General features: G+C 37.2%; 1 long non-coding RNA gene across 2 annotated transcripts in view; it reads right to left on the bottom strand.

Moving 5' to 3' along the window:
- Positions 1-8,246: 8,246 nt before the first annotated feature.
- LOC129398624 (uncharacterized) overlaps positions 8,247-24,366 on the bottom strand; it is a 141,280-nt gene continuing 125,160 nt past the window's right edge. Inside the window, exons 2-5 of one of the 2 annotated variants that reach the window (XR_010112974.1) lie at positions 20,262-20,412; positions 16,458-16,575; positions 11,103-15,695; positions 8,247-10,993 (exon numbers count right to left, since the gene is read on the bottom strand). This is a non-coding gene — a long non-coding RNA (uncharacterized LOC129398624). Of the gene's footprint in view, positions 10,994-11,102; positions 16,576-20,261; positions 20,413-24,366 lie in introns of those variants that run through there. The other variant, XR_008626430.2, reaches the window with a different exon arrangement.

Below are 24,366 nucleotides of genomic sequence, written 5' to 3'. Positions count from 1 at the left end.
AATATGAATTTTTGAATGAGTTATTGAAGATGTTTTCCCAATAAGTATGTTTATTTCAGTTTTGTGAATTTTTAAATATTTTAAAATTTGTAAGTATTATGGATACATAATAGTTGTACATATTTATAGTGTACATGTGATGTTTTGATAAAAGCGTACAATGTGTGTAATGATCAAATCAGGGTAATTGGGATTTCTATTACCTCAAACATTTACCATTTCTGTGTATTAGGAACATTACAATTCCGCTTAAGTTATTTTGAAATACAGAATAAATTATTGTTAACTATAGCCTCCTTATTGTGCCACTAAACACTAGATATTATTTATTCTATCTAAGTATAGTTTTGTACCCACTAACCATCCCTCTTAATCTCCCCCACCCCTCTACACTTCTCAACCTCTGGTAACCACCATTCTACTCTCTACCTCCATGAGATCAATTTTTCTCTTTTTTACCTCCCACAGATGAGTGAGAACATGTGATACTTGTCTTTCTGAGTCTGGCTTATTTCACTTAATATAATGTCTTCCAGTTTCATCCATGTTGCTGCAAATGACAGAATTTCATTCTTTTATGACTGAATAATATTCCCTTGTGTATATACCACATTTTCTTTATCTGTTCATCCATTCATGGATACCTAAGTTGATTCCATACCTTAGCTATTGTGAATAATGCTGCAGTAAACATGGGAGAGCGGATGTCTTTTCACATGGTGATGTTCTTTCTATTAGATGTATACCAAGCAATGGTATTACTGGATCATATAATAGTACTATTTTTCATTTTTTTGAGGAACTGCCATTGTTCCTCATAGTGGCTACACTAATTTATATTTTCACCAACAGTATATGAGGACTCCCCTTTTTCCCATATCCTTGCCAGTATCCATTATTGCCTGTCTTTTTAATACAAAGTCATTTTAACTGCGATGAGATGATATCTTATTGTAGCTTTCATTTTCATTTCCTGATGATTAATGATGTTGAGTGTTTTTTCATATACCTGTTGTCCATCTGCATGTCTTCTCTTAGAAATGACTATACAGATTTTTTTCTCATTTTTAAATTGGATTATTTATTTATTTTTCCAATTGAGTTGTTTGAGCTCCTTATACATTCAGGTTATTAATCTCTTGTCAGATGGATAGTTTGCAAATATTTTCTCCCATTCTGTGGGTTGTCTCTTCACTTTGTTGATTGCTTTATTGGCTATGCAGATGCTTTTTAACTTGTTATGACCACATTTGTTCATTTTTGCTTGGGTTGTCTGTGCTTTTGAGGTCTTAACTAAAGAAATATTTGCCCAGACCAGTTTCTTGGAGTGTTTCTTCAATGTTTTCTTCTCGTAGTTTTATAGTTTCAGGTCTTAGATTTAAGATTTAAATCTTTAAACCATTTTGATTTGATTTTTGTATATGGGGAGAGATGGGGTCTGGTTTTATTCTTCTGTGTATGAATACCCTATTTTCCTGGATTGAAGAGACTGACATTTCCAAATACATGTTATTAGTAAATTTAATTGTTTGTAAATGTGTGAATATATTTCTGGGTTCTCTATTCTGTTCCATTGGTCTATGTGTCTGTTTTTTATGCCAGTGCCAAGCTGTTTTGGTTACTATAGCTTTGTAATATAATTTGAAGTTAGGCAATGTGATACCTCCAGCTTTGTTCATTTTGCTTGGGATAGCTTTGGCTATTCTGAGTATTTTGTGTTTCTATACAAATTTTAGAATTTTTTTTATATCTGTGAAAAATATAATTGGTATTTTGATAGGAATTTCATTTGAATCTATAGATTGCTTTGAGTATTATGGATATTTTAGTAATGATGATCCTTCAAATCATGAATATGGCATATCTTTCAAGTTTTTGTGTCCTCTTCAATTTCTTTTATTATTATTATTATACTTTAATTTTTGGGATACATGTGCAGAATGTGCAGGTTTTGTTACGTAGGTATACATGTGCCATGGTGGTTGGCTGCACCCATCAACCCGTCATCTACATTAGGCCTTTCTCCTAATGCTATCCCTCCCCTAGCCCCCTACCCTGTGACAGGCTCTGGTTAATGATGTTCCTTTCCCTGGGTTCATGTGTTCTCATTGTTTAACTCCTACTTATGAGTGAGAACATGCAGTGTTTGGTTTTCTGTTCCTGTGTTAGTTTGCTGAGAATGATGGTTTCCAGATCATCCATGTCCTTGCAAAGGACATGAACTCATCCTTTTTTTATGGCTCCGTTGTATTATATGGTGTATATGTGCCACATTTTCTTTATCCAGTTTAACATTGATGGGCATGTGGGTTGGTTCCAAGTCTTTGCTATTGTGAATAGTGCTGCAATAAACATACACATGCATGTGTCTTTATAGTAGAATGATTTATAATCCTTTGGGTATATACCCAGTAATGGGATTGCTGGGCCAAATGGTATTTCTGGTTTTAGATCCTTGAGGAATCACCACACTGTCTTCCACGATGGTTGAACTAATTTACACTTCCACCAATGGTGTAAAAGCATTCCTATTTCTCCACATCCTCTCCAGCATCTGTTGTTTCCTGACTTTTTAATGGTTGCCATTCTACCTGGCATGAGATAGTATCTCCTTGTGGGTTTGATTTGCATTTCTCTAATGACCAGTGATGATGAGCTTTTTTTCACATGTTTGTTGGCTGCATAAATTTCTTCTTTTGAGAAGTGTCTGTTCATATCCTTCATCCACTTTTTGATGAGGTTGTTTGTTTTTTTCTTGTAAATTTGTTTAAGTTCCTTGTACATTCTGGTGATTAGCCCTTTGTCATACGTATAGATTGCAAAAATTTCTCCCATTGTGTAGGTTGGCTGTTCACCCTGATGATAGTTTCTTTTGCTGTGCAGAATCCCTTTAGTTTAATTAGATCCCATTTGTCAATTTTGGCTTTTATTGCCATCGCTTTCGGTGTTTTAGTCACGAAGTCTTTGCCCATGCCTATGTCCTGAATGATATTGCCTAAGTTCTGGCCAGGGCAATCAGGCAAGATAAAGAAATAAAGGGTATTCAAATAGGAAGAGAGGAAGTCAAATTGTCTCTGTTTGCAGATGACATGATTGTGTGTTTAGAAAACCCCATCATCTCAGCCCAAAATCTCCTTAAGCTGATAACCAACTTCAGCAAAGTCTCAGGATACAAAATCAATGTGCAAAAATCACAAGCATTCCTATACACCAACAATAGGCAAACAGAGAGCCAAATGATGAGCGAACTCCCATTCACAATTCCTACAAAGAGAATAAAATTCCTAGGAATACAACTTGCAAGGGATGTGAAGGACTTCTTCAAGGAAAACTACAAATCACTGCTCAAGGACATAAGAGAGGACACAGACAAATGGAAAAACATTCCATGCTTATAGATGGGGAAAATCAATATCGTGAAAATGGCCATACTGCACAAAGTAATTTATAGATTCAGTGCTATCCTCATCAAGCTACCATTGACTTTCATCACAGAATTAGAAAAAAACTACTTTAAATTTCATATGGAACCAAAAAAGAGCCCATATAGCCAAGACAATCCTATGCAAAAAGAACAAAGCTGGAGGCATCACACTACCTGACTTCAAACTTTACTACAAGGCTACAGTAACCAAAACTGGTTACTGATACCAAAACAGATATATAGACCAATGGAACAGAACAAAAGCCTCAGAAAAATGCCACACGTCTACAACCATCTGAGCTTTGATAAACCTGACAAAAACAAGCAATGGGGAAAGGATTCCTTGCTTAATAAATAGTGTTGGGAAAACTGGCTAGCCATATGCAGAAAACTGAAACTGGACCCCTTCCTTACCCCTTATACAAAAATTAACTCAAGATAGATTAAAGACTTAAACGTAAGACCTAAAACCATAAAAACCCTAGAAGAAAACCTAGGCAACTTCTTTAATTAATGTTTTATAGCTTTCTTTGTAGTGATCTTTCACTTCTTTAGTCAAGTTTATTTCTAGGCATTTTATTTTATTTGTAACTATTGTAAATAAGATTAATTTCTTGGTTTCACTGCTGGCATATAGAAATGCTAGTTTTCTTTAACATTGATTTTATATTCTGCAACTTTAGTGAATTTATCTGTTCTAGTCACCTTTCGTTGGATTCTTTAGGTTTTTCTAAATATAAGATCATATCATCTGAAAATAAGGATAATTTGTCCTTTTCCTATCCAATGATCTTTACTTCTTTCTCTTGTTCAACTGCTCCTGCTAAAACTTCCAGCTGTATGCTGAATAACAGTGGTGAAAATGGACATTATTGTCATGGTCAAGATCTTAGAGAAAAGGTTTTCAGTTTTTCCCTGTTCAGTATGATACTAGCTGTGGGTTTGGTGAATGTGTTTTTTTATCATGTTGAGGTATGTTCCTTTTATACCCATTTTTTTAGAGTTTTTATTATAAAGTGATGTGAAATTTTATCAAATGCTTAACTGACATTGATTAAAATGATCATATGGTTTTGGTCTTTCATTCTGTTGATGTGATGTATCACGTTTTTGATTTCTATATGTTGATCCATCCTTGTGTCATTTTGATAAATCTCATTTTATCATAATGAATGACCTTTTTAATGTGTTGCTGGCTTCAGCTTCCTAATATTTTGTTGGGGATTTTGACAATTATGTTCATCTGAGATATTGACCTATAGTTTTCATTTTTCTTGTGTATCTGGCTGGTTTCAGTATCAGGATAATACTGGTCTCATAGAATTAGTTTGGAAGAATTCCCTTTTCACTGATTTTTTTGGAATGGCTGTAATAGAAATGGTATTAGATATTTGAAAGTTTGGTAGAATTCAGCAGTGAAGCCATCAGGTCCTGGGTTTTTCTTTGATGGAAGACATTTTATTCCTACTTCTATTTACTTGTTATTAGTCTATTTAGGTTTTGAATTTCAATCTTGGTAGGGTGTATGGGACTAGGAACTTATTAATTTACTCTAGGTTTTCCAATTTATTGACATACAATTTCTCATAACAGTCTCTAATGATCCTTTGAATATTTGTGGTAACAGTTGTAATATCTCTATTTTCATCTCTGATTTTATATTTAGGTCTTCTCTCCTAAGATAACTTTGCCATGATAAGGTGATGGAGCTTTATCTGAAAGTCACTAGCACAAGCAATGACTCCATCCCATAATTTATGCCTTATACAAATGTTAATTTCATATTTATTTCTTTGAATTATAATTTATAAGAATATAATATTATGTATAAATTAAGATAACGCCTACTTTTATACATTATATTTTTTGTAAGTGAATTTGATTTAAATGTATTATTTCATTTAATCTCACATTATCGGTTTTACAGAGAGGTGGTTATCTCTTCCCTGTCACAGGTTGGCTTCCCTAGGAAGCTGACTCTGAAATGGAGGTTAGCATACAGGATGTTTATCAGGGAGTATTATGGGCATAAACACATGGAAAAAGAGGAAGCAAAATTGGACAAAGAGAGAATTATAGTCTTGATGAAGGATACAGTTGATCTTAGGGAAGTTCTAAAATTGACATGACCCTTTAGAATTGTCTCAAGTTGTGGGAGAAAGGCAGATTTCATATCTTTCCTTGATGAGTCATTGGGCATGGGCTGCCCAAGGAAGGGGGCAAAATATTGGGCAAGGGGTGTGTCTCCAACAAAGACATTTTCTGTAGAAGGCTAATAGCGGAGACCTGCCTTAGGGAAGTACTTATAGAAGTTTAAAAAACAAGACCTTTATTTCTACAAGGGATCTGGGCAGCACACTATCTATGACAAACACATTCCATTAATTCCTTAGTTTTTGATAAAGTTTAGAAATATTTTTGGAATATTTTTATTTCTCTCAGTTAAAAGAGAACCAACCTTGTAACTAAGACTGACTTAAATTTTACCTTGGTCCCTGGCTAGTTGTGTAATTTGGAATAAACTCAGTAATTATTCTGATACCCATTTTTTCTTATATAAAGTGAAGGAGACTATATTTGATATATAACAAAATTCTAATATTTATAAGTAAAATTGTGTGGGGTGTGTGTGGGGGGTGGAGAGAGAGAGAGAGACAGAGAGAGAGAGAAGAAGGGAGATGAGCCCTATTCAGTTAAAATGAAGAAAAGCAACTATATCAACTCACAACAGATTGGCAAATGGTGGCCCTGTATCATATTCTACAAAGTAAGGGCAGATTGTCAGAGGCACTGAGTTAGTTTTACACTGCTACATAATGAGCCACCAGACTTCATGGTTCAAAACAAGCTACATCCATTTATTAGCTCAGAGTTCAGTAGTTCAGAAGTCCAGCCACGTTTCAACTGGGTTCTCTGGTCAAAGTCTTACAAGACTGAAATCAAGGTGTCAGCCAGACTGGAGTCTCATTTGGAATGTGAAGTCTTTTTTCAAACTTATTTAAGTTGTTGACAGAATTTAGTTCATTGTAGTTTTAGGACTGAGACACTCAGACCCTAATGATGATTCACCTTCACGGAAATTCAAAATATGGCTATTTGCTTTCTTGTTTGAGGCCATAGGGAGAATGTCTCTCTGATTCTTTGCATTTTAAAACTCTAGACCCCCATTTGATACCTCACCTGAGTAGGACAGACTCTCATTAGATAATTTCCGATCTGATTAACTTAACTGAATGTGGAACTTTAATTATATCTGCTAAAATCTCTGTTGCATATAATAGAACATAATGATGAGGTTGATAATGCATCATATTTACAGGCTTCACCCGTACTCAAAAGCAGTGCATTATACACAGTGGGGTAGAAATCTCAAGGATTGTCTTGGAATTCTGCTTGCCATGGGCACACAGAAAATCTCAGCGATAAAGAGGCTGTTGGAGGTAGAGAGGTTGGTCCACTTGTTCTGTCATGTAATAACTCTTAGATACAGGAAGGACATTGTAATTAAACATTTTCCATCTGAGATTAACAGAGAAATCCCTAACCAATAATTCAACTTGACAAGAACAGATTAGATATTTTTCCTGTGCTGAGTATAGATGTAGAGTTGTGAAACGGAAGACAAGGGAAATTTAGAAAGATGTGGAGATTCAAAGTGTTCAACCTTGTTGCATTTGCCACAATATTTCCATCCTATTTCTTGGGATTATATTATTTCCCCAGCAGTGGTTTCTTCTTACTTTGAGACATAACTGAATTGAGTATCTCGTTTGCACTGCAACTGCAATTTTGACAGTCCAGTCTTGATATTGGTCCTCAGTTTATCTGCTCTGCCACTTTAGGAGATAAGGGATTTGTTCAAAGTTACCACCAAGGCTTTCTCGTTTTTGATTTATATTCTGAGTTGGAATTTCACAGCCTTTAGTTTCTCTTTTTCGTGTGTAAACTATGTAGGACATCTAGTAAAAGGTAATGTATATACAATACTAATGATCACTACTGTTTTTCAACACCTAAACTACCCATAAAATTTGTGGTTGATTATGTTCCCTGTTACAGGCTGTTGCGGGACCAGCCACTGCCAAGGTCACTTCTGTACTTGTGTTCAGCTCCAGTCACCCGCACCAGTGACCTCTTCTCTGAAGGTGAGTGCCTCTTTGGAGTCATTGATATCATTTCTTACCAAAGGACCTGATCCAGCCCACTTCAATTCAACAGAAATATTTGTATAAGAGGAAAGATCAAGTTTGGTGTTCTTTTCCTCCCAAGATAAATCCTAGTCCCTGTGTAAATTGCTAACTTCTTCGCACAGGGACAGCTCCTTATACCAAGTGGTATTGCCATCTTTTCAGGCCACAGAAGCTGCTGTTTCAACCTGGTCTGGAGTAATGAGTTTCATAGTGGCTTGAACAAAGAAAATCACTTAAGTGATTAAATAAAAATTACAAAATTTAGTCCTAAGGTGATTTGCAACTCTCTCTTCACACACAGAAGATATTGATATAATGTCCTAAATGTTCCTTCTTCAGGCATCTATCTTACACACAAATATGATTATATTCTATCTATTTTGCACCCTTCTTTACTTCACATTATATTCAATTATAATATTTTTCAATGACTTTGTAAAATATAATAATAAATTTAAATGGCCAAATAATATATAAAATCCTTTCAAATTATATTTAACAATTTCATATCTAACTGTTATCATTGAAATGTTGGTATAGTAATTTTACTATTGATATTTAACTTGATCATGTTGCAGTCTCTTAAATTAAACACACTGATATATGGAGATTTGGAGGATTTTTTTAAGTACTAAAAAAGGAAAATTTATATAACAGAGGAGAAGCTGCAAACTCATGGGCCACTTATAGCCCATTTTCTAATAAAGTAGGAGTTTTTTATGTGACATTGTGATGGACTTATTGTTGACATGGGTAAGTTACAGTCACAAGTTATTCAATAAATACTAATTTAGGTGTTACTGTGACGGTAATTTATAGAGTTAAGTAAAGTCAATACTCAGTTGACTTTAAGAGACATTATCCTAGATAATTTAGCAGAGCCTCATTTCACCAGTTGGAAAGCCTTAAAAGCAAAGCTGAAGCTTCTCTGAGGCAGGAGAAATTCAACTTGTGGCCAGAAGCTGCAGCCCATAACCAAGAGTTCCAGCCTGCCATATGGATTTTAGACTAGCCTTATCAGTCCCCACAATCATATAAACCAATTTCTTGAAAAAAAATCTTACAATATCTCTCCTACTGGTCTGTTTCCCTGGATAAATGATGATGGATACAGATGTTGCTTCTTGACATTGTTCTAAACGAACATAATCATAGGGATGAGTTTTCTGAATTGTTTCTGGGGTTTGAGAATTTAGTTGCCTCATGTGATTATATTTAAAAGCACTAATGACTATTTCCGGTGATAGAGCATTAGAAATCCATGGCATAATATGACAAAAGAGATATGGAAAATGTAACCATTGGACACTTGTGATCAAATACCTGTAGAAGTTGAAGTTGTGGGTCACCATGTATTTGCTACCTTAGAATATTTTTATCAAACCCAAGAGTATCGTGGAGCTGGTCAGTTACTCCTCACTGTTCCAGAAATAAAAGAAGAAGTGCAGGACTTCAAATTCCAGCTCAAGTTCCACCTAAATAATGTAATAGTCTGTTTTTTTATGCCCTAAAAGTCACCCTTATCTTTTCTACCTACAGGTCTGAGATTTCTAAAAATTAAACCCTGAATCTCCCTGTGAGTGGCTTAATTACAACACAAATTGAATTTCCAACCCCACGAGGTGTTTTCTGTTAAAATGATTGGGAAGGAATGGGATCCTGAAAATTGGAATGAGGGCATATTGACAGATCCCAATGAAGCTGGGGACATTGAACCCTTGAATTTGGACAGTTTTCTTGCTGGGAGAAGCAGCCATCCACTCCTGTCTAAGGAGGTTATCTGTTCTTCCTGAAGAATCTGTAATTGCCTTGCAAGGTACTGCTGATTCTTCTTAGGACCTATCTCCACCCACCCTTCTCTGCATCTAGACCTACAATTAGACTTAAGTCTCAGCAGAACCCAAATGGTAAGGTATAATGAATGACCTGCAAGAAGAACAGAATGATTTTTCCAATTTATACACACATAAATCTGGGGAAATAGGTGTGGGAATGGGTCTTAAGAGTGTGGCTTTATGGTGGAAGGAATATAAAGTTGGATTAGTCTGATGTATTACTATGGCTCACTAAGGTTAGTGGTCTAGGAAGGGCTCTAACAGTTTGTTTTGTCCATAGGTTGAAACATGAAACTGAAGGTGGCCTACAATAAATGAAGTTGAAATGTCAGGATTGCCTTGGTATACTATGGAGGAAGGCATCTAAAGTCTTAGGGAGGTTGAAATGTTTGAATAGATTTATCATGTAAGAACTGCTCATCCAATTGGAGAGTCCAGAAGATATACCTTTTACCACAATTATGAGAAATAAATTTATAGGGGGAATCCTAGCATCCTTGAGAGCTCTCTCTTTACTCTTTTCTGCAAGTCAGATATTACAGTGGAAACTGCTGCTATTTGACAGGGATCACCAAAAACCAGATAGTCACTGCAATAAACTGCAGAGTCAAAGCAGTAACCAGAATACTGTAACTCCCAAAGACCTACGGCATTAGCTAGTTGATAATGATGTCACTAGAAAAGAAATAGATGGGCAGTCTAATGAATGATGTGTATAGGTGGAAAAGTTCCAGGTCTAGTGAGCAGAAGTCTAATTCAAATCACCAAAACAGAGAGAAATAACACCTCAATTAATTTCCAGGCTGAGACAATTTACCATCCCAGAACCCCTTAAATGAAAGGGAGGGGTTCTTCCCTTTGAGGAAGAACTCCACTGCACTGCCAAAAAAATGTGTGTATACTGTTAATCTTTCTTCTGGTCTTTCCTAAAGAGATCTAGTTATTTACCAGTGTGCTTTTGCTTTGGAAAATAGAAATAATTAGACTTTTGGAAGATTACTGAACACTGACTAAAATGACACTAATTTCTGGACACCCAAAATGTCACTGTGGAGGCATAATAGAGGCTTAGGAAGGTTCGGTGATTAATTGATCATTAGTTCATATTTGTCTCAGTGGGTTCAGCATGTCCCTGAACAAGTCCTGTGATTATTTCTCCAGTTCCACAAGCATTATTGGAATAGACACATTCAGAATGTGACAAAATCTCTACATTGGTTTCCTGACTTGTGAAATAAGGGATATTATAGAAAGGAAAATAATTGGAAGCCACTATAACTGCCTCTACCTAGGAAAATAGTAAACTAAAAGTAATGCTGCGATCCCAGAGGACGTAAAACATGTGAGCATAGTGACTTCCCACCACATCCACATTCAATTCATCTATTTGGCGTGTGCACAAAACAGATGGATCTTGGAGAATGACAGTGGATTATTGTCAACTTAATCAGGTGGTGATTCTAATTACAGCTGCTGTTCCAGAGGTGGTTTCATCGCTTGGGCAAATTAACACATCCTCAGGTATTTGGTATACAGCTATTCACCTGAAAAAAAAATGATTTTTTTTTTTGCTATATATGTTAGTAAAGATCATTAGAAACAGTTTTCTTTCAGTTGGAAAAACCAGAAATACACCTTTACTGTTCTACTTACAGGATGTGTCCATTCTTCAGCCTTATATCATCATTTAGTCCACTGGGACCTTGATTGATTTTCCTTTCTGCAGAAAATCAGTTCGTTCCATTGCATTGATGACATTATGCTGATTGGACCTGGTAACCAGAAAGTAGCAACTGCTCTGGACACTTGTGTTTCAGAGGGTGGGAAATATATTTCACAAAAATTGAGAGGCCTTCCGTATCAACTAATTCCCAGGGTCTAATGGTGAAAGGAAGGTCAAAGTATTCCTTCTCAGGTGAAAAATAAGATTTTTGTATCTGATTGGTCCTCCTACAGCCAAAAAAGAAGCACAATGCATAGGGGGCCTCTTTAGATTTTCAAGGCAGCACATTGTTCTTTTTGTGTGTACTACTCCAGCCCATTTACTGAAAGACCTGAAAAGCTGCTAGTTTTGAGTAGAAGCAAGATCAAGAAAGGGCTCTGCATCAGGTCTAGCCTGCTGTGCAAGCTGTTCTGACATTTGGGCCATGTGTCACCAGCAAGCCATGATCCGGAAGATCTGATGACATTTAAAATGTCAGTGTCAGAGTGAGATGCTTTTTGGAGTCTTTGGAAGCCTCTTATAAGTGAATCATAACACAGACTCAGGATTTTAGAGTAAAACTCTACTATTTTCTGCAGATATGTACAGTAAGTCCTCACTTGACCTGATCTATAGATTATCAAAAACTGCACCTTCAAGCAATATGCATATTTCTGGTCACAGAAACATCACCCAACTTTTAAATAAAGATGAAAACGCTTCTAATATTAAATATTAAAATAAATATGGGCTACACACATATTTAAGAAAGGTTAATGAAAACAAGTGAGATAATTGTTTACCCAATTATTCCAGTTCAGGGTCACAAGTGGCTGGAGCCTATCTCAGCAGCTCAGGGTGCAACCCGGGCAGGACCCCATCCATCACAGAGTGCACTCACACACACCCACACTCACTCCAGTGGGGATGATTTAAACACTCCACTTCACCTAACATGCACAACTTTGGGATGTGAGAGAAGACAGGAGTCCCTGAAGAAAACCCACACAGACATGGGGAGACTGTGCAAACTCCACACAGACAGTAGCCTGAAAGGGAATCGATTTTTTTTTTCTTATCAACATTATAACAAAATGACATTATTTGAGGAGAGGTGTATTCTATTTTTGAGAAACAGTTTTTGGCTTGGTCCCAGGTCTTAATAGGGACCGAATATATTATCATGGACCACCAAGTTATAATGTGATCTGAGCTATCTATCATGAACTGGGTGCTGTCTAATCTACTAAGCATGGAAGTTAGGCATGCACAGCAGCACTGTGCCAGTCAATGGAAGTGGTATATGTGAGGCTTGAGGTGGCTTTCCGGGCAATAGTAAGTTACATAAGGAAGTAACACAAATGCCCACGGCCCTACTCCTGCTACATTATCTTCTCAATCTCAGCCCACGCCAATGGCCTCATTGGGAGTTTCTTATCAGTTAACTGAGAAAGTGAAAACTCAGACCTGGTTTACAGATAGTTCTGCACAACATGCAGCACCAACCAAAAGTAGAAAACTCCATCACTCTAGCTCTTTTCTGGGACATTTTTGAAGGACAGTGGTGAGGAAAAGTTCTTTCACTGGGCAGAACTTAGAGCAGTTCACCTCGTTGTTCACTTTCCATTGAAGGAGAAATGGTCAGATATATGACTCTGTATTATTCAATGGGGTGAGGCTAATGGTTTGGATGGATGGTTAGGAACTTGGAAGAAACATAATTGGAAAAATTGGTGACAAAGAAGTCTTGGAAAGCAGTATGTATATAGATCTCACAAAATGAATAAAGTGGGTGAACATGTTGGCATCTCTTATGAATCTTCAACAAAGGATTACGTCAACAGAGAATGATTTTAATAATCAAGTGGATAGGAAAAAATGTCTGGATACCAGTCATCTCTTTCTTCAGACACTCCAGCCACTAACGAGCTCTGAACAAATTGGCTATGATGTCAGGAATGGAGATGATGCATGGGCTCAGAAACATGAAATTATACTCACTGGGGCTTTCCTGACCTAAGTCTATACTCTGCCAGCAGCAAAGACCAACACTGAGTCCTCATAATAGAACCATGCCCCAAGATAACAGCCAACTACCTGATGGTTGCTTGATTACAGAGAACTGCTTTCATCATAGAAGATACATTGTTCTTACTAGAATAGACACTTCTTCTGAACATGGACTTGCTTTCCTTGCATACAATATTTCTGCCAAAATTAGCACCTGTCGACTTAGAGAATATCTTATCCACCATCACAGTATTATACACAGCTCTGGTCAAGGAACTTACTTTGTAGTGATTAAATGTGGCAATGATCTCATGCTCATGGAATCCACTAGCCTATGTTCCAAATTGTCTTGAAGTAGCTGACTTTATAGAATGTTGGACAGTCTTTTGAAGACTCAGTTACACTTTCAGCTAAATGGAAATACCTAGCAGGAGTCAGGATAGGGGCACTTTCCTCTAGGATGTGTTAATGCTCTACATCACCATCCATTATATGGTGCTGTTTTCCCTACGGCCAGGGTTTGTTTGTCCAGGAATTAAGGAGTGGAAATGGGAGTAACTCTATGCATTATTACCCTTAATGATCTCTCAGATATATTTTTGCATTATGTCTCCTCAACTGTAGCCTATGATGGTCTAGAGATCTTTGTTCCAAAAGGAGAAATACTTCCACCAGGAGACAGAACAATGATTGCAGCAAAATGGATGTTGAGGCTACTACCTGCCCACTTTGGGTTCCTTGTCCTTCTTAATCAATATACAAAGAGGAAGTTCATCTATTGTCTGGGATAATAGATCCTGATTATTAAGGGGATGCTGGGTCGCTACTACACATGGCGGGAAATAAGATTTTTTAAATGTAAGAGATTCTTTATGATGTCTCCCACATCCTATAGCTAAAACCTGTATTAGTCCATTCTCACGTTGCTAATAAGTACATACCCAAATCTGAGTAATTTATAAAGGAAAGAAGTTTAATTGACTCACAGTTTAGCATGACTAGGGAGGCCTCAGGAAACTTGCAATCATGGCAGAAGGGGAAGCAAACACATCCTTCCTTACATTGTGACACCAAGGGAAAGTGCAGAGTGAAGTTGGAGAAAAGCACCTTAAAAAACCATCATATCTCATGAGAACTCACCCACTATTATGAGAACAGCATGGAGGTAACCGCCCCCATGATCCACTTACCTCCCACTAGGTTCCTCCTATAACACCTGAGGATTATGGGAACTACAGTTCAAGATGAGATTTGGCTGGCAACATAGCCAAACCATATCATTCCACCCTAGCCCCTCACAAAACTCATGTCCTCAAAATTCAAAACACAATCATGTCCTTCCAACAGTCCTCCCAGGTATTAACTCATTCTAGCATGAACTCAAAAGTCCAAGTCCAAAGTCACATCTGAGACAAGACAAGTCCCTTTTCTCAGGTCCCTAGGAGCCTGTAAAATCAAAAGCAATTTAGCTATATAATGGGGACAGGCATTGAGAAAATACACCTATTCCAAATGGGAGAAACTGACCAAAACAAAGGGGGTTCAGGACCTATGCCAGTCTGAAATTCAACAGGGCAGTCATTAAACTGCAAAGTTCCAAAATGATCTCCTTTGACTCCCTGTCTCACATCCAGGTTAGACTGATGCAAGAGATGGGCTCCCACAACCTTGGGCAGCTCTGCCACTGTGGCTTTGCAGGGTACAGCCCCACTCTTGGGTTTTTTCATGGCTGGCATTGAGTGTCTGTGGCTTTTCCAGGTGCATGGTGCAAGCTGTCTGTGGCTCTACCATTCTGGGTTCTGGAGAATGGTGACCCTTTTCTTACAGCCACACTAGGCAGTGCCCAAGTGGGGACTCTGTGTGGTGGCTCCAACCTCACATTTCCCTTCTGCACTGACCTAGCAGGGGTTCTCCAGGAGGACTCCACCCCTGCACCAAACTTCTCCCTGGACATCCAGGCATTTGCATGCATCCTCTGAAATCTAAGCGAAAGTTCCCAAACCTCAATTCTTGTCTTATGTGCCTCTGCAGGACCAACACCAACGCCAAGACCCAACCCAAGAGTTGGGTCTTGCACCCTCTGAAGCAACGACCTGAGCTATACCTTGGCCTCTTTTAGTCACCACTGGAGCATCTGGGACACAGGGCTCAGGAAACTTACAATCATGGCAGAAGGGGAAGCAAACACATCCTTTTTCACATGGCAGCAGCGAGGAGAAGTGCAGAGCAAAGTGGGGGAAAATTCCCTTATAAAACCACCTGGCACGGTGGCTCATGCCTGTAATCCCAACACTTTGGGAGGCCGAGGCGGGCAGATCATGAGATCAGGAGATCGAGACCATCCTGGCTAACATGGTGAAACCCTGTCTCTACTAAAAATACAAAAAATTAGCCGGGTGTGGTGGCAGGTGCTTGTAGTCCCGGCTTCTCGGGAGGCTGAGACAGGAGAATGGTGTGAACCTGGGAGGTGGAGGTTGCAGTGAGCCGAGATGGCGCCATTGCACTCCAGCCTGGGCAACAGAGCGAGACTCCACCTGAAAAAAAAAAAAAAACATCAGATTTTGTGAGAACTCACTCACTATCACAAAAATAACATAGAGGTAACCACCTCCATGATTCAATTACCTCCCACCAGGTACCTTCAATGACATGTGAGGATTATGGAAACTACAGTACAAGATGAGATTTGGGTAGGAAAAGAGCCAAACCATGTCAAATCAATGGATACCCACAACCCAATCCAGGCAGAACTGCTAGTGGCCGAATGCCTCAGGCATGAAAGTTTGGTTCAATTCACCAGGCAAAGAACCATGACTAGCTGCACTGCTTGCTGAGGGCAAAGGGAATATCAAAAGAGTACAGGAAGAAAGTAGTTATAAATACCAGCTACAAGGGCATGACCAGTTACAAAAACAAGGATTGTAAGAGTTATACATATTCCTTCCTTATTTTATTTTGAATATGTTTGCATATCTATATTAACCATTTTTTAAAAGTTTCTTCCGTGTCTTATTCCCTTAAATGGCTGTTAACTTTATTTTGCAGTAAGTTACAGGATATCAAAGGAGGAGAGTGAACATCATCCAAGGATTTGGAGTCCTCTTCTGGGAAAAAGGTAAGTATATGTTCTTTAGTGGAAAAAAAAAAAAAAAAAAGCAGGCTGGGCACGGTGGATCATGCCTGTAATCCCGGCACTTTGGGAGGCCCAGGCGGGCAGATCACCTGATGTCAGGAGTTTGAGACCAGCCTGGCCAACACAGTAAAACCCTGTCCCTACTAAAAATAAAAAAAGTTACCTGGGTGTAGTGGCAGGCACCTGTAATATCAGCTACTCAGGAGACTGAGGCAGGAGAATCACTTGAACCTGGGAAGTGGAGGTTGCAGTGAGCCAAGATTGTGCCATTGCACTCTAGCCTGGGTGACAAGAGTGAGACTTCGTTTCAAAAAAAAAAAAAAATCAAAAAACAAACAAACAAAACCAAACCAAAACAAAACAAGACAGTTGTATTATTTTGGGTGGATGCATGACTTTGTTACTCACTTTGTTTAGAGTTTGACTTTAGGAATGTGTATAGGTGCCAGATTGACAGGTGGACTATGGTGGTGGTTTTACTGTGTCAACCTGGCCAGGCCTCATCCTCTAGTTATTCAAGTACCAATCTAGATGTTGCTATGAAGCTATTTTGTAGATGTAATTAAATCCTAAAATCAGTTGACTTTTAGTAAAGGCGGTTTTTCTAGATAATCTGGTGGGTACTGATTTAATTAGTTGAAAGGCTTTAAAAGCAGAGCTGAGGCATTCGTGAGAATAAACTTATGCTTGTGGACCACAGTTTCCACCTATGTCCAATAGTCCCATTCTTCCCTTACTGATGACTCACCCTATGGATTTTGGAACTTTCTAGGCATTCCCCATAAGCTAATTTCTTGTAACAAATTTCTCAGTATGTATCTCCTAATGGTTCTGCTTTTCTGGTGAACTAGACTGTATTAGTCCATTTTCACACTGCTGATAAAGATATACCCAAGACTGGGAAATTTACAAAAGAAAGAGGTTTAATAGACTTAAGAGTTTCACGTGGCTAGGGAGGCCTCACAACCATAGTGGAAGGTGAAACGCACTTCTTACATGGCAGCAGCAAGGGAGATAACGTGCAGGGAAACTCTCATTTTAAAATCATCAGATCTCATGAGACTCATTCACTATCATGAGCACAGTGCAAGAAAGACCTGCCCCCATAATTTAATCACCTCCCACTGAGTTCCTCCCACAACACGTGGGAATTGTGGGAGTTACAATTCAAGATGAGAATTGTGTGGGGACCCAGCCAAACCATATTATAGACTAGTGTAGACAGATATCACCTGTCTGAGACTACTGAACCTGAATTGGTGATGAGAAAAACTCAAAAAAAGAGAAAATATTTATTAACAACATATTCCTCTTTAAATGTTTGGTAGAATTCACCACTGAAGCCATCTGGTCTTGAGCGTTTTTTTGTTGGGAGATGTTTGTTTACCGAAAAAATATCCTTACTCATTATGGATCTGTTCAGATTCTCTGTTTATTCATGGTGCAGTCTTAGTAGCTTGTATATTTCTAGAAATGTATGCATTTACTTTAGGTTATCCAATTTGTTTGTATTTGATTGCTCATAATAGTCTGTTATGATCATTTGTATTTCTATAGTATCATTTGCATTCTCTTTTATTTATAATTTTTCGTGAATCTTCTTTTTTTCTTAGCCCAGCTAAGGATTTGTCAACTTTGTTTATCTTCTCAAAAAACCAACCCTTCTGTTTTATTGATCTTTTCTATTGTTTTTCTGAAAATGCAAACCCAAACCACAATGAAATATCACTTCATGCCTGTTAGAATGGCTATTACTAGTAAAAAACAACAACAACAACAAAAAATAACCAGTGTTGGAGAGAATGTGAAGAAAAGGGAATCCTTGTATACTGTTGATGGGAATGGAAATTGGAGTAGCAATTATGGAAAACAGTATGGAGATTCCTTAGTAAATTAAAAATAGAACTACTGTACAATCCAGCAGCCCCTCTTCTGGGTATATATCCAAATAAATTGAAATGAGGACCTTGAAAAGACATCTGCAAGCCTGTGCCCATTGCAACATTATTCACAATAGCCAAGATAGAGCAACAACCTAAATGTTCATAGGTAGATTAATGGAAAAATAAACTGTGGTATATACATACAATGAAATATTACCCTGCCTTAAAAAAAAGAAAATCATGTCATTTGAGACAACATGGATGGACTTGGAGGGTATTCTGTTAAATGAAGTCATCCAGACACAAAATAAACAGATAATCTACAATTTCACTTATGTGTGGAATCTAAAACAAACTCTTAGAAGGACAGAGTACAATGGGGCTTGCCATGGTCTAGGAAAATGGGAAAATTGGGGAGGTGGTAGTTAAAGGGTACAAAGTTCCAGTTATATGTAAGAGAAGTAATTTCTGGAAATCTACTATACAGTGTAGTGCCTATAGCTAGCAAAACTCCATTTTATACTTAAAATTTGCTGAGAGGGTAAGATCTACCTTATGTTAATTGTCCATATCGAAAAACAGTGACAACAACAACAAAAACCCCAATAATGATAATAAAGGAGCTGGGAGGAAACTTTGGGAGATGACAGGTGTACTATGGCCTTGGTAGTGGTGATGATTTCATGGGTTTATACTTATCTCCAAAGTCACTGTGAGATTGTATATAAAAGAGGTACAGTTTTTAAACATGTCAATCATACCTGAGTAAAGTGGTTTACAGACAAAAACAATATATTCTTCATAAGCAGTTCCACTTAGTGTATTTTTTTCTAATATGAGAGCAATTCTCCAGAAACTTCAGCTGTGGGAAAATAAGAAAATCCCTGCCAAAGATTTGGCCCATTGCCTTATAAATTATTGAATATATCGGTTATTAAATTTGTAGCCTACAAAACCACTTCTGAGATAACTTGGCCTGCCTAACATAGAGTTAAGCTTAGAATAATTTTCTAGCTACCAAATTTCAGGAAGGATTTGATTTTATTTGGTCAATTATGGAGAACAAGCAGCTTTATTAGGATTTCATTATAGTCCTCTGAATCCCATGAGATTTCCATAGTTAGAAATGAATTTTTAAAGTCTTGCTGAAATAGCTTCAATTATTTCTTGAGGTTTTTTAAAAATGATACTTTATCTTGGTGGCTTATCTGTTGTTGACCTTAAAGTGACCATAATATACTTTTTAATATTTTCTTCAAAATAATAATGATAAGCACAATACAGCATTTTTAACCATAGGCACTTAGCTGTATAGCAGATCTCTAGAATTCATTCATGTAGCATAATTGAAACTTTATAACCATTGAACAACTCCTGACCTCTCTTAACTTGCCCCTGACAACCACTGTTATATTCTCTGCTTCTATGAGTTTGACTATTATAGATACCTCATATAAGTGTAATCATAAACTGTTTACCCTTCTGTGAATGGCTTCTTTCTCTTAGCATAATGTCCTTCAGGTTCATCCATGTTGTCTCAAATGGCAGGATTTTCTTTTTTTTAAGGATGAATAATTCCATTGTATACTACATTTTCTTTATGCATTTATCTGTCAATGGAAACAGGTTTTCATATCTTGGCTATTGTGACTAATTTTACAATGAACATGGGAATGAAGATGTCTTTTTGAGATCCTGATTTCAATCCCTTTGAATATATACCCAGAGGTGGTATTTCTGGATCATATGTTAAGAAGGTAGATTTCCTGTTAGGTGTTCTTCCCAGGAAAACGAAACAAAACAAAAACAAAGGGACACAAAAAACTTGGAGAAGTTGCATACATCTATTACCTTGAGTGGTGATGGTTGTATGGGTATTTGCATACATCCAAATTCATCAAATTATACACCCTGAATATGTGCAGTTATTTGTATATCAATTATACCTCAATAAAGCTGTTAAAATTTAAAAATATATATAATAAAATAACAAAATAATGATGAAGCCAACACATGTTAAGAATTTATAATATGCAAGGCATTCTGAGAAACTCATCACAAGGATTACCTCATTTAATACTCACATAGTCCTCTGAAGTAGTTGCTATCATTATTCCAGTTTACAGATGAAGAAATGCAGGCACAGAGAAGGAAAATATTTGGCCATGGGTCACACAGCTAATGGACTTAGTTCTGTATAACTGCAGAACTCATACTGTTAGCAACTGTGGTTGTCTGTAATTAATTCAAAGATAGAATAAGTTAAATCTGGTATTTTCATTTCATAGTGTTTAATGTCCTAATGATTAATTTTTAAGTGTATAAATTAATGTTTTATTATCTTCAAAAGCAAATAAAGCAAGCATTTTTTTAGTGCTATGATCCCAATTTTTTCTCCTCTACAAAATTGATAAACAATAATAAAGTGTTCCCATTTCTGATTTATAACATAATGCAAAATGTGTTGTTTTCAAATTTCTAAGAGAAGAATAAAGTTATTTTCACAATTAAATATTTTAGAAGAAGAAGACTGGTATTCGGGTATTCTAAATTAATAACTGGCATTTCCTTATTTTCCTTCTCTCCTTCATCTTTCCTACCCTTTGCCTCTCATTAGCCCACCTTTTACATGTATGTTTGGGTGCTTCTTTCCCGGGCTTATAATCACATAAAGCTTTCTATAATTCAATATTACTCTAAATAGTCATCCTCATTTGAGTGAGACTGGCAAACAGGTAACAAGAACAACATTAGTCATTATTTTCATCTTCTTGACTATTCTCCTTCTCCAAGCATCTCTTGCTTCCCCCTTTTAAGAAAGAAATTATGGATATAAGTGCACTTTAATATGTTTACCTAACTGGAGGTTTATGCCATAGCAGCATGGCTCAGTGTCTCTTCAGGAGGTATATTCCCTGTCTCCCTTTCCTTTCATCCCTGTCCTTGTATTTGTATGCAACTCTTCCTCTCTCTGACCCCCTTCTTGTTTAACATTCATTCTTCTCTTCCATTCAAGAAAGGAAATGTAGAATGGGAACATAAAGTGGCATTGGAGCAAGACTAGAAGTGCTATGTTTCTCCAGGGAGATCATGCGGCCAATGGAAATACTTTAGTGCTGGTGCTTCTTTATTAGCCCAGGGAATTATAAGGGTCTGTCAACCTGCTCTTTGTAATAACTCCGGGGAATAATAAACAGGGAAGATCAGGGAGAAGAGCCGCCATGTGTGGTATGGTAAAGCATGCAACGGAATCCATAAAATTTGCCATCTCAGTTTGGAATGTAAGCCAAATATGGCAATTGGAGATGGCACTCCACCCCTCCGATTCGCAAGATATCCGTCGGTATTTAATCCAGTCTAATTCTGACCCTGAGTGATCATGGGAGAGGAGCCCTTAGTTGCCAGGCTTTCCCTTTAGAATACTATCTGATTAAATGCGCTCTGTTACTCTGGTAGAAAAAGGGAATTTAAGTAACTGGCACCTTGAAATGCCCTGCAGCTAAAGATAGCTCTAAAATAAATGCATAATTGTGAGCTCCCATGACATGTACAGCACAGGATGTCCGAGTGAAGATTCAAAGTCACGCGCCCTCAAAAACATGTAAGAAGGAGTGTTATTTCCCAACCACACACACACCATGCAATTTCATTCAGTGACTAAGAGCTTAGGAGCCAGACTACTCGGTTTCAAATCCTGGCTCAGAGGCCTCCAACTGTGTGATTGCAACCACCTCAAGCCTTGATTTTCTCTTCTGTACACTTGTGATAGCACTTCCCTTATACAGGGGCAACATTTGGTTATTGATCACACCGCCCAGCACATACAAATTACTCAGTAAATGTTAAGGAAGGAAGAAGATTTAGAGTAGCTGGCTTTCAACACTGGGGGATGTGATTGTTTTTAACCTGGATTGGGGCAAGTTCATGAGAGACTTTAAAACAACTATAGCAATTGATAGTTATCCTGGGGCTCTTAGCATTCTAGTTGCTTTTTCACTTCTCTATATCACCCTCCCCAATTTCCCTTAGCAAAAACAAGGACTCTTTCGTATTTTCCTTACCACCATTATGTCTATCATATAGCAAACATTAAGAAATAAGGTGAACAGACTATTTTGGTATCAATTACTCATTTTATTCCCTAATCATAGTTCATGAGTCCATCTCTTCCAACAAAAGATCAAGGCCTCTCATTTCTTCTATCAGCCACAGAGAATGAGTTGGACCCAGGCACTGGTGGACACATAATGAGTCTCTGAGTGGAAGAATTCTGTCCTCTCTTTGTTATCCTATCTACTATACGTGTTGTTCATCCTTCTGAATGAAAAGAGAATTGAACTCCAATTATTCTGGAATTCAATGCTGCAAGAGTTGGCTTGGAAAACTATGTGTCCAACAATGGAAGACTTTGGAGTCCGTGAGAAGAACAGTTTTATCTGATTATATAAAAAGATCAGTTCAGGTGCAGCCTCTCCAGCCAAGAGAAGGAGGGCCCTGTCTCTACTCCTTACTGGCTCCTGATAGCATATTGTCTAGGTAGTGCAGAGTGAAATAGAAACATCACCTCAAATTCAGTGGCTCACTGGATCAATTCACTTTAATATATATTTCATAATTAGTTCCTTTACCTCCTCCCCAGATTAAAAAAATCATTTTTATTTCAAATTATTAGTCATAAAGGATGTACTTGAGTCAATATGTAAAATACAGGGACTTGATAAAGTAGATTTTCTTTAAATTTATCTTACAGAAGAAAAGTAAAACAGTTTTTCTTTTTAAAAAAAATAGTAAAATCACACAAACTTATGACAGAGCAGGGAGTGGGATACAGGCCTGAACTGCAATGCCAGGTCTTCTACTGAAATGCCATGTACTGCCTCTACTGCAAGATGATAATTACATTTTTTTGTGAGTTTCAAGAAAATGCTATTGTCTTGTGTCTTAATTATTATAGCAAACCATATAGATCTGAATATTTCTTTTTAAAATATTTTGTCTTTATCACAACAGTGAATTTCTTTATTCAATGCTACTGCCCCAAATTAAATTCCCACTAAAAGTTACATCATTTAACTGTGACAAAACAACTAGTCAAAATAGTATTTTAGTCCTGTGTAAACAAACTAACTAACAGATAAAGAGAACTTTCACTGTTCAGCTGATTGTCATGAGGCTGTGCTGACTGAGTCAAAGGAAAAGGTAAATAAAGCAAGAGACTGACTTCAATATAAACCAATACTGTCTAGAATCAACATGCAACACAACACTTATGCATTTACCAAGAAATATTTACCATATTTTGTATGTTATAGGAGGGCTGAAAGAAGTATCTTAGCACACAATTGCTGATTAATTGGTGGTATACATGGAGTGAAAGAATCCCAAGGTAAAGAAATGAGTTGGTGATATGGGAAACACACACACACACAAAGAAATATTCTATTAAATACCAAGTCTGTCTTTGTTTTCAGCATAGATGTGGCAACAACCTATTGAAAATTTGGAAGTGAGCTGGCAATATTTAGAAACAAATTTAGCCCTGCTGAGAAATATCCTGATCCAATTACCTGAGTTTATTTCAGAATAAAATAAAGTTGTTAGGAAACAAAGATGTAACGTCTTGGGAATAAAATTGTATGTGTGAAGGTGTGTGTAAGCAAGGTAGAGAGAATATAAAAGTCTCTTCAATTCTAAATGATTAGTTGCAATAAACTGTCTTTTGCTGGTGAATATAATAATGAAAAGGCATTAATGAAATTGATTTTTTAAAAATATTGATTGTCACAAAGGAAATCATTGCCTCTATTTCAAAAGTCAGCAATGCAGAAATGAGAAAACCAAACCATAGTAAAACTGCAGAGGTCAGAGGCCAAGTTTTATCTTCTCTGTATGTGCCATAGCATATAATTGGAAGAAAAGACCTGACAAAGGCATATTTCCCAATGGCCCTACTGAGAAGAAAATATCTATTGTGGCTAGAACTATTAAGATCAGGAGGCTTTATAGCAATATTTATTCACCACAGATTAAATTGTGAAAAATCAATATATTTGTTTAAAAAGGTGAGTAACAAAAAAAGTATATTGTTTTCTAAATCCCTTTGAAGATTTTCAATAAGGGTGCAAGTTTTTACCCCACCCATTTCCAAACACACACACACACAGACACACATACACAAACTCACACACA

This window comes from Pan paniscus, chromosome 7, assembly GCF_029289425.2.
Source record: "Pan paniscus chromosome 7, NHGRI_mPanPan1-v2.0_pri, whole genome shotgun sequence".
NCBI lineage: Eukaryota > Metazoa > Chordata > Mammalia > Primates > Hominidae > Pan > Pan paniscus.
The sequence above is the reverse complement of the archived record's forward strand: the minus strand, read 5'-3'. Positions and strand labels throughout refer to the sequence as shown.